The 10,503-nt window shown below is 30.1% G+C and overlaps 1 long non-coding RNA gene across 1 annotated transcript in view; it reads left to right on the top strand.

Annotated features, from left to right (window-relative positions):
* Nucleotides 1–10,503, top strand: part of LOC136795787 (uncharacterized) — a 248,414-nt gene that overhangs the window by 18,720 nt on the left and 219,191 nt on the right. The window contains exon 2 of the long non-coding RNA XR_010843455.1: nucleotides 835–895. This is a non-coding gene — a long non-coding RNA (uncharacterized lncRNA). The remainder of the gene's footprint in view (nucleotides 1–834; nucleotides 896–10,503) is intronic.

Here is a 10,503-nt window from a genome sequence, read left to right as displayed (position 1 = left end):
TTTTCCTTTTGTAACTATGTGTTTGTATCTTTTTTAGCCCTGAAGAAGCCCTGCAACGTGGGGCGAAACGTTGGCTCATTAAAATAGTATATTTCTACTATTTGAGTTTTTTTTTTTTTTTTGACCGCACCCGGACCATATTCCTTTCATATTCTGATCAGAATGTGAGAGGGTCAAGTATTCAGAACTAAAAGTCAAACAGTTCCCCCCCCCTCAACTCAGGATCTAACCGGTCTATAATAAATCATAGCAACGTGTCACATAATTGGCTCTATCTATTTCTAATTCAATCAATCCATTCTTTAGTTCTAACCTATTTCACTCTTCACATAAAAAACGCCATGCCAATGATAAATCAACTGATACTTATTTTTATATATGTTTCTAGAGATAGATTAGTCAACGTTGAAAAAACACACTCTAGGAGACAATTTTATATAGTAGGGTGTAGATGGAAGTTGTAAATACTATGTCGTAGAATCCTGTACCTCGTCTTCGTACATAACTGAAATTCATCTTGCCCGACTATGTGATATCATTCAGTGACTAATATCTTTGTTTAAGCGTCACCAACGTGCCCTCGATTTACCAGGTTTATTGTCCAATTTTTTAGGTGTACCTCCCTTTTCTTTGTTTTTTAACAGGCATGAATGCACAGCGAGGGCCTATTGTGCGCTACTTTCTAATTTTTTTAATTCCACCCAAGAAAATACAAATTATTTATTATTTTATACTTTTTATAGTGCCCTATGTTATGAAATTAGTTTAGATTAAGTTAATTTAATTCATGAGGGGATGAAAAAATAATAAATCTGTGTTGCTGTTTTGTTTCAGATTAAAATGAGGGAGAGAGCTGAGTTATGGTGGTTCGCCCTCGTCAGCTACTTAATAACAGGTATTGACGGCAGACTTCTCAAAGAACAAAAACTTTCTTAATCGGACCCTCTTTTAACTCCCGCAACCTAACCAAGAGCCCTTCTAAAGGGAATATTCAAATTCTTTCGAAATAAATAAATTACTAATTAATTGTTTTTACAGTTTATATGGTTATTCGCAGGTAGTGTTTAATATGGATAAATATCACTGATTGGGATACTTTTTTCCTGTTCAAAACCCTAAAAGATAATAAATTTAATACGTATATAATGTAAATTTCACACATGTATACATGAAAGCAACTCCTGGTCCTTTTCTTGATACTGAAACAGAAATCCAATTTAAGGAGTCTCTGTAGCGAAAAATAAGGAGAAAAAGATTCTGAGTATTTTTACAATAGTAGGTGTCACTTTGAAGTTGTGTCCTTTTTAACTTAAACTAAATAAATAAAACTAACCTGTCTTAAAAACTAAACCTATAAATGTGTCTATGTCACGTTTTGCCTTGTTCTTTCCCTAATGGAGGGAGGCTTAAAGGAGGGGCTTATAAAGGAACTTAAGAGAGTCAAGGAATCAGACGTGCCACCGTCTTACGAACTCGGAAACTGTTGAGAGATCTAAAAGTTAATAAAGATCTAGAGGCATCTTTTTCCACGTAGTTGTCCTCACCACCTTTCAAAGCATCGTGTTTGTCGTTGAAGTTGAGACTGAGTGCAGTTGGAGAGATGTCTGAATAGCGGTGCCACATATAACAATGCCGATCCTGACATCCTAATATACATGAAGTTTGAGGTGGAGAGAATCGTAGTCGGTATGATCTTTTCACTGTTCTGGTTTTATGATACAGGACGGAGAGCTTGAGATTATAGGAAACACGTTCATAACTATCTCATTTTCGATATCAGCTAGAAAATTGGCATCTTCCAGTGGCTGGAACATGCTTTTTATTATCTTTATAGTAAAGTATAATTCATTATCCAGAAATTAGTCATAGTATTCGTAGTTTACCATTGACAGCTATTCTATCAAGATAGACTTTTATGGAGTTCAAATCAGAAAGAGGTAGTTCAATATGTGTACGCTACTTGAGTTGCTTTTGAACTATAGAAATGCTTCGTAGCACTTGATATAAGGTGCTTTAACCTGAAGTTTTCGGGGTATATTACGTTTCCTATAGGCACATGGAGTCAGTAGGTTACGAAATGGCAACCACACAACGGACAACGGAAGCTGGAAAACTACTATCAGACCAAGACACTCCATCCCTTGAATGAAGAGGCGTAGAGTTTAAGACTGATTAAGACTGAACCTTAAGACTAAAAACTAATGAAACCTGTAAGGAAACTGTGCATTAATGATTAAAATTGTACATTGATTTATTAGCAGTAGTTTGATGATGGATATGTATCATTGAACTGCTGCTGCATAAAGCAGGGAAATGTGGAAATCGAGTCAGTGGAACGATTCTTGAATTGATTCTTTTGACTTTTTTTTAAATACTCTTTTTTTGAAAAAATAACAAAAATTCCAAAAGATAATGTTTTTTCAGACACAACCATTTTTTTAAACTAAACAAAACATGAACAGTTACAGAAATTAAGGTTAAAAATTTTACATTTAAAAAATAAATCACTACAGATGTTCAACAATTGCTTTCAATCCCTCGTCGAGATCCTTTTTCATAGTCCAAAAGTAGTCTATTGTTAAGCTTTATTCTTATTGCTCACATAATCCTTTTCTTAAAGGACATACACACTTATTCATTAGCTGTGATTTGTAATGTAACAAAGTGATTAAACAAAAAAATATTTTCATAAGCTCTACTAGTGCAGATAAAACAGGACATATAAAAAAAAACGCACACTGATAAAATAAAATATTTCTTTTATCATCAGAATTAAGAATAAAAAATCAGAAACAAATCTTTGGCGAAAGGATAGTTTTTAGGTAGAGAAGAGAAATTAAATATTAGTTTTGTCCCAAGTTACGTGTGCTTCTCAAAAATACTCAAGTATGGACTCAATATAAAATTAAAGTAGACAAAAGTCTCTAAAAAAATTAAATATTAAATTTTATTTTTGATTAATATACGACGCAACTGGAATAGACTGGAATGGATGTACTTTTGTTTACTAACTTTAATGTTTTTGTTTTTAGGTTCTATTTAATGTAGACTAAGAAGTTACTTACAATCAGTTTTCATTGCCTAATAATAGTATTTCAAAACTCCCTTCATTTAACTCTTAATACATTTTAAAAATGTTCAATAACACCTTAAGGTTATTGAAAAGGCAATGTCCTCGAAAGGAACGTTTCCTTTTAAAGTTAATTTTGAAAGGAATCACAGATCGCCAGGAAGTCTAATAAAATCACAGTTCATCTTGTCAATGAAACGGAATGATGAATTACTTTTTTTCATTTCTCCTCGTCTAATTCGCAAATACTATATCTTCGTTAAATTGCGATAATATCGACTTGTCAGCTGTGGTGTGAAATGAACACGGTACAGTTTACCTCCCCCGCACTGTGTATCCGCGAGGCTTGTTAACAGAGATTGCGAGGAGGCTGAAATGGAATCCCAACTCCTGGCAGCCATTACCATCAATTATAAATACCAGCGGCTGATTAATCATAGCACGGCTATCAATTCCTCAACCTCAGTGAGCCTCTGATGCACTGATTAGATGTAGCTAAATGTTCCTATCTGATAGCAGTAAATAACCTCACATTTGAGTGATATTTGGGAATAAATAGTGACTATGTTGGTATAATAATTTTACAACATGTTGTAATTTGTGCCAGATTAAAACCGTAACTGTTTTATTTTTTTATTAATTTAGTACATATTCTTATTTTATTTTTATCTGTATTGGAATATACAACTGTACATAATTATACATTTAGTAAATTTGATATAAACTATTATGGACTGATACTGAAAAAACATAAATTTCTTTATCAGTTTTAATTACGTTTATTAGTAGACAAGTAGGTTCTGCTTTTCTGCTTCTGAGATTGTTCAGGTTTCTGGGTCCACAATACACAATATTTACTCTTACTTTATTATCAGTAAGTGCTCAGCCTCCACTGGCTCATTACGAGTGATGCGGAGAGAGGGATGCGCTGGGATCTTATGAGCTCTGCTCTACCCCTCACACGTGGGGGATAGAGTGGGCTCAGGGATCCTCAGGTTGATTGTGTAAATACTGTATATATTATTTTATCATTATGTTATTTTATTTATTTCTTTTTCATACAGATAGTTTGATTATGTTCATCTTGTTTATTCTTTTGTTTGTATATATTTTAAGAGAGTTTTTTTTTTATTATTTTATTTTATTTTAGTATGTATGAGATCATTCATCACTATTACCTATTCCCCACAACTGTGTGGCAGATTGTAATATCTATCAATAAATAAATCTATCAATCAAAAAAGAAAAAAAAAATTATCAGTAAGAGTAAACACAGACGATAATTTATGAGAAAAAGTTTCAGTTTAAAATATAAAAAGTTTTATACGAAATGGGCAATTAGCCAGCAGGAATTTTTTTTAGAGATTATGACCTCAACAGGTTGTCTCCTTGAAAATGGCCTGAGGGACGAAACGTTGGGGAGTTTTTGGAAATAAATGTTGAGAGGAAATTTCGATAAATTTGTTTGTGTTAATTGGTGCATATATTTAACAATCAGCTCTCATATAGATAGATATGTATGTGTGTAATAACTCAAGGTGTATTAGAAACATGTTTAAACAAAAATAAAAACAACATTTATCGAGAATATACAAAATGACACAATTAAACATAAGGTTCATAATTATGAGAGATAGTTGACCGTGGATGATAAATGAGGAAAAGACGGTTGGGGGTGCGGTCAATGAAAAACACAAATAAGTATGATTAACTTAATGGTTGGGGGTGCAACCATCTTTTCCTCATTTAAACATAAGGTTGAAGAGAAAAAACTAATTAATTTAAACAAAAACTAAAAGTACGTAAATAATAAAAACTAAAATAAAGTAAATACAGTAAATATGAAATCGTTAATTTAGTGGCCATTCCATACGAACTCAAAAGAGGCCTAAATCTCTGTATCTCAAATTTACATAATATTTTATATATGAATGTACCATATAAATTATAAATATATTTTTTTCATTAGGTTTTTGTAATATTGATTTCGGTGATTGCGGTAATAGTTTATGATTTATTCAGAGTGCTTATTTAATCATATAGATACATAATACATTTTTATGTACAGTAGATCGGTTCCCATTAAGATCCGATAGAAATATATGGTGTAATAAGTAATATAAATATATAATAAATACGAGTTTTTTTTTCAGCTCGAATCCGCCTTAGAAAAGCGGAAAAAAGATTTCCTTGTTTTGGATCACTTAAATGCTCATTAAGTTACAACCTAGGGTCCAAATGGGATTTTAGATAGCTCATATCAATGTTTTTTTAATCGGTATTATTTTCCATATAATATGTAACATAAAAACTTCAAAACCAATAAATGATTTTCCCTTATTTTTTTTAAATTGCAAAAATACTATGTTAAATTTTAGATAAATATACATGTAGGATATTCCGGTTTGAATGGGTTAGATTTATGCTAATTGTCAAGAAGGAACAAATTTGTTATCACTGATAAATACAACCTATTTGTTAATAACAATAAGTGCTATAATTTATCATATAACGAGAAACAATATAATAATTAAAGAGGTAAGTGGATGAAACTGCTATGTAAAATTTTTTGATTTATGAATCTTTATTGCGGATGGAAGGGAGTAGGTGCCTATCTCGATAGTGCGACGAACTCTAACCTCAAAATCCAATTAATAGCTGAGCAACCGAGATGTTGAAGGGGCTATGTGTACTTCAAAACATAACAAGCTGCTCCGCTAATAAAATGGCTAGGTGCTCCGAAAATAATATATAATATAAGATAATAGATATAATCCGATAATAAGATATAGACATTATTATATTTTTTATTTTCCATTTATAAAAACCGAGAAAACAGTTTTTTTTTCCATGTTAGTTCATAATTATGAATCAAAAACTAGTAACGTACATGAGACGACGAATCCAAATAATTATTAATAAGGACTAATAATAAATTGAAAGAAATCCCAGAATACGAACATAGAGGAAACTGAAGGGAGAAATTAAACAGGATAAAATAAAGGAAATACTTATCAAAAGCCTTTTGAGCCTTATAGCGATACTTAGCTTATAACTTTATCGGGAAAAATACTCGTCCAATTACCAACCATTAGGTTCAAAAGACTTAAAAGGAGTTTGAGGTTCTTTCTTCCCTTGGCAGTTCATTCGTAGGAGATAAACATTTCTCAAAATATTGGAAAATAAAAAGTGAAATAATTTTGAATTTATTAGGGATTCTAAGATAGAAGCAGATATCTGATAAATTCAGATTAAACAAGAACATTATTTATCGATAATTACTTTATTTATTGATAAGTATTATTACTACAATCTGCAACAAACTTGGGCAATTAGAGCTAATTGAACACATTCATACCAAAAAGTAAATAAATAAAATCTCTAGATGCTATAAACAGAAAAATAAATAGATAAATTGAAAATAATCAAACCCTATAAAATAAATTTTATGATATATTAACAATCTCGACCTCAGGATCCTCGAGCCTACTCTATGTCAGAATTGGGCAAATATTATTCGAATGACGAGAGACGAATAATTTTTTTTCGTGAATTTTATACTCGAATATTAATTATTCGTACAAAACATATGATTAACTATCCGAATACTTTTTCATTCGTCATTATTTTACTCGAATAATCAATTATTCGTACAAAACATATGATTAACTATCCGAATACTTTTTCATTCGTCATTATTTTACACGAATAATCAATTATTTGTACAAAACATATGATTAACCATCCAATTACTTTTACACGAATAATCAATTATTCGGGCAAAAAAATTCGAATACTTTATATTCGTCCATTTTATAGAAAAATAATATCTTATTCGAAAAAATTAAATGATTAACAATCCGAATACTTTTATATTTGTATAAAGACGACATTTTTTGTCTTACAGCTGTACATAGATATATATTATGATCGCGTATAGACTAATTTTAACTTTTCTGATTTCTAACATATAAAGGTCCCTTATTATGTTTTGGGATATGTAGAATATGAAAATACTATCGATTTATTTTCTAATTTATAACATGTTAAGGTCCCTTTATATGTTTCAGGATATGTAGAATATGAAAATGCTATCGATTTTAAGACCGCGTATCGATTAATTATAACTTTCTTGATTTCTAACATGTTTCGGTCACTTTATATATCTTGAGATATGTAGAATAAGAAAATGCTATCGATTTTAAGATTACCTCTCAATTTATTTCAATCAATCAAGGATCAAGAAAGTTGAAATAAATCGAAACGCGATAATTAAATCGATAAGCGCTCATAAAAATCAATAAAATTTTCATTTTTGGCATATATTGAAACATATAAAGAGACCGTAACATGTTAGAAATCAGAAAAGTAAAAATAAATCGATACGCGATCTTAAAATCGTTATCTTTTTCATATTCTGCATTCCTCAAAACGTATGAAGGGACCGAAACATGTTAGAAATCAAGAAAGTTAAAATAAATCGATACGCCATGTTAAAATCGATAGCTTTTTCATATTCTGCATATCCGAAAACCTAAAAATTGGTCCCTATGTATTAGAAATAAAAAAAATTAAAATAAATGGATATTGGATCTTAAAATCGATAGCATTTTCATTTTGTACTTGTCTGAATATGTGAAATAGGACTATCATACATTAGAAATTGAAGGTGGTAAAAAAAAATTTAATTTAAAAAAAAAAAAAATTTTATTCGAATAATATGTATTTGACTAATTTTGAATTCGAATAATTTTCCATTCAACTATTTTTTTATTCGATTGAAATAGTATTTTAAATATTCGAATAAAAAAGTATTCGGATTGTTTAGTCGTATTTTTATTCGAATAAAAATTTATTCGTCTCTTGTCAATCGAATAAAAAAGTATTCGTCTCTTGTCAATAGGATAATTTTTGCTCAACTCTGCTCTATGCCTCAAGTCTGAGGGGTACAGGGCCTTTAGAGATCCACCGCGTTACTTGCAATGAACCAGTGGAGGCTAAGTACGCTAAAGCTTCAATCACTCTACACGACCGGAGCATCTGACCATTGACAGAACTCCAATTGTCGATTGTATTTTATAAAAAGTTTCTTGGCCAATGCCGTTTCAGCCTTCAAGGTGGATTGTAAGGATGCGAAAGGGAAAAGGAACCAAAGGATTAGGATTAGAAAGGTTTAAATGGTATAAACCAGAACTAATAAAAAAGTAATACATTTTATACGTTATGATCATTATTTAAATTATTAACATGAAATAAAATTGAGATTTAAATTATTCAAGGTTTTCAAACTTAATGTTAGATATATCTGGACATATGGAGTTGAGCTTTGAGGTTCCACCAAACCTTCGAATTTCTCTCGTATTCAATCCTTACAATATAAAATCCTTCGTAAAATCCTCAATGCTCCATACTTTGACACAAATAAAATCATACATAAAGACCTTAATGTTCCCTATGTAACAGATCTAGCCCGAATCAGATATCACTCCTTCCATTATAAACTCTCTAACCACTCAACCCCCTAGTTTCTAATCTTGCACCGTCTTCCATTCCTGACAATCCTCCGAGGCGCCTGAAAAGAAGATGGCCACGAGACCAATGTAAAATGTCATTAGAGTGCTACCAATGGGTAGTTTCTCTACACGCCTGTAACACTCCAATTTAACTTAGATCAGATTTACTAAATGTATAATAATGTACAGTTGCAAATAGCAATAAATAAATATTAAAAAAAAAAGTTAGATATGAAATTTAGTAAGGTTGTGAAGAAATAGAAAATTCTGATCTTCATATTTGTTTTAAAAATACAAAATGGGAAATACCATTTAATATTATTTTTATTTTGCATTTGTATTTTATTTGTATCCTTGATGAAGTGACACAAAAAGGCCTGAAATTTTGATATACATAAAATATTTCCCCTCCTTCTATTAGCATTCATCTCACAGATGTTAAATTTTTTATTCATTCACAAGCTAATTTCTGTTTTAAAATGTTTAACAATCACTGATAATCCTCCGAGGCGACCGAAAAGAAAATGGCCACGGGACCTTCTAATTTAAATTAATGCTTGAAATACCACCAATGGGTGGTTCCTTCCCAAGATTTTCAAATTTAAATGAATAATTACACATATTTACTTATTGTATTAATTATTTACGCTTCTAAATAGTGTGAAAGTAGCATTCATGAGTTTTAATTTTTTTTTTTTTGTTTCAAAAATATTCAGATTGTATACCACTCCACACCAGAAAAGTTCAACTTTATAATATGAAAATCATTGTTATTGATACTTTCGATAAATGTTTTACTAACAAAACCAAAAAATAGTTTATTTTTTCTTAACTTTTGTATAAAACCGCAACCGACATTTATGTGGAAGGTTTAAGCAAAAATTAAACAAAATAAGGATTAGGACATAGTTGAATCTTAAAACTTTGAAGTGAAGTTGTATGAATAGAACACAGAGAACACTTGTAATTCTGTAATATAGTACAATTTGTATCTCTACGGTAATATATGATAATTTTTAATTAATAAAGAGTTAAAAATGTGGGTGAAATTTTATTTATTATTTAATGTTCGCATTGTTAAACATTTTTAGAGAAGTCTGAGGACGGAGGAGTGTTCTGAAACATTAGTTGTGTTTTATATATAAATTGAGAAGAAAACAAAAATTGTTAATAAAACATAAATATGGAAAACAAAGATCACTGTAATTTTTTATTATAAAAATATTTGATTTTGAAGCCGTAGTACACTATTATTGTTTCGGTCGATGAGAAATTAATTAAAATCAACAAGACCGAAGACAAACAATATGCGTTAAAAATGTTTTCACACACAGAAAATAATTAAGGGAATGTTGTTTTATCGTGTTCAATTAATATTAAAAAAGAATTGGAATTTTACTATGGTCTAATTAATTATAATTAAGAGTTATAAATTGTTTAAGTCCTTTATTTACTCTATTTAACAATGTTTTCACATATAATGACAAGAAACGTCTCATAAAATCTGATTGAATAGACTACCTAATATGAAATAAACACACTCGCTGTTTACGCCATAAATGAAACATACAAGAAAAATAAAAAGCCTTTCAGATAAATTATGAAAATTAAAATAAAATAAAATAATTTACAAATAAACAAATAATATGTAAAATAAATACTGGTCGACGGTTAATCCACTAGGTCAAAAGGTTAATCCACTCGAGATGTGCAAGTTACATAACATAAAAAATCAGTGAAGACTAAAATGACTTTATTCTAACATATTTACAAGAACTACATGTTACTGTTACTCAGTATCTATATTCTAACTTCTCTTACTTAGCTATCTAGTCTAGGAAATATATATGAACACTTGAGAAGAGGGGGTAGGAAAAATAGTGAAATAGGAGAAGGGGTTTTGACCAATCGGATAATTTT

This window comes from Halyomorpha halys, unplaced genomic scaffold, assembly GCF_000696795.3.
Source record: "Halyomorpha halys isolate HHAL.00 unplaced genomic scaffold, Hhal_1.1 Scaffold429.1, whole genome shotgun sequence".
Lineage (NCBI taxonomy): Eukaryota > Metazoa > Arthropoda > Insecta > Hemiptera > Pentatomidae > Halyomorpha > Halyomorpha halys.
The sequence above is the reverse complement of the archived record's forward strand: the minus strand, read 5'-3'. Positions and strand labels throughout refer to the sequence as shown.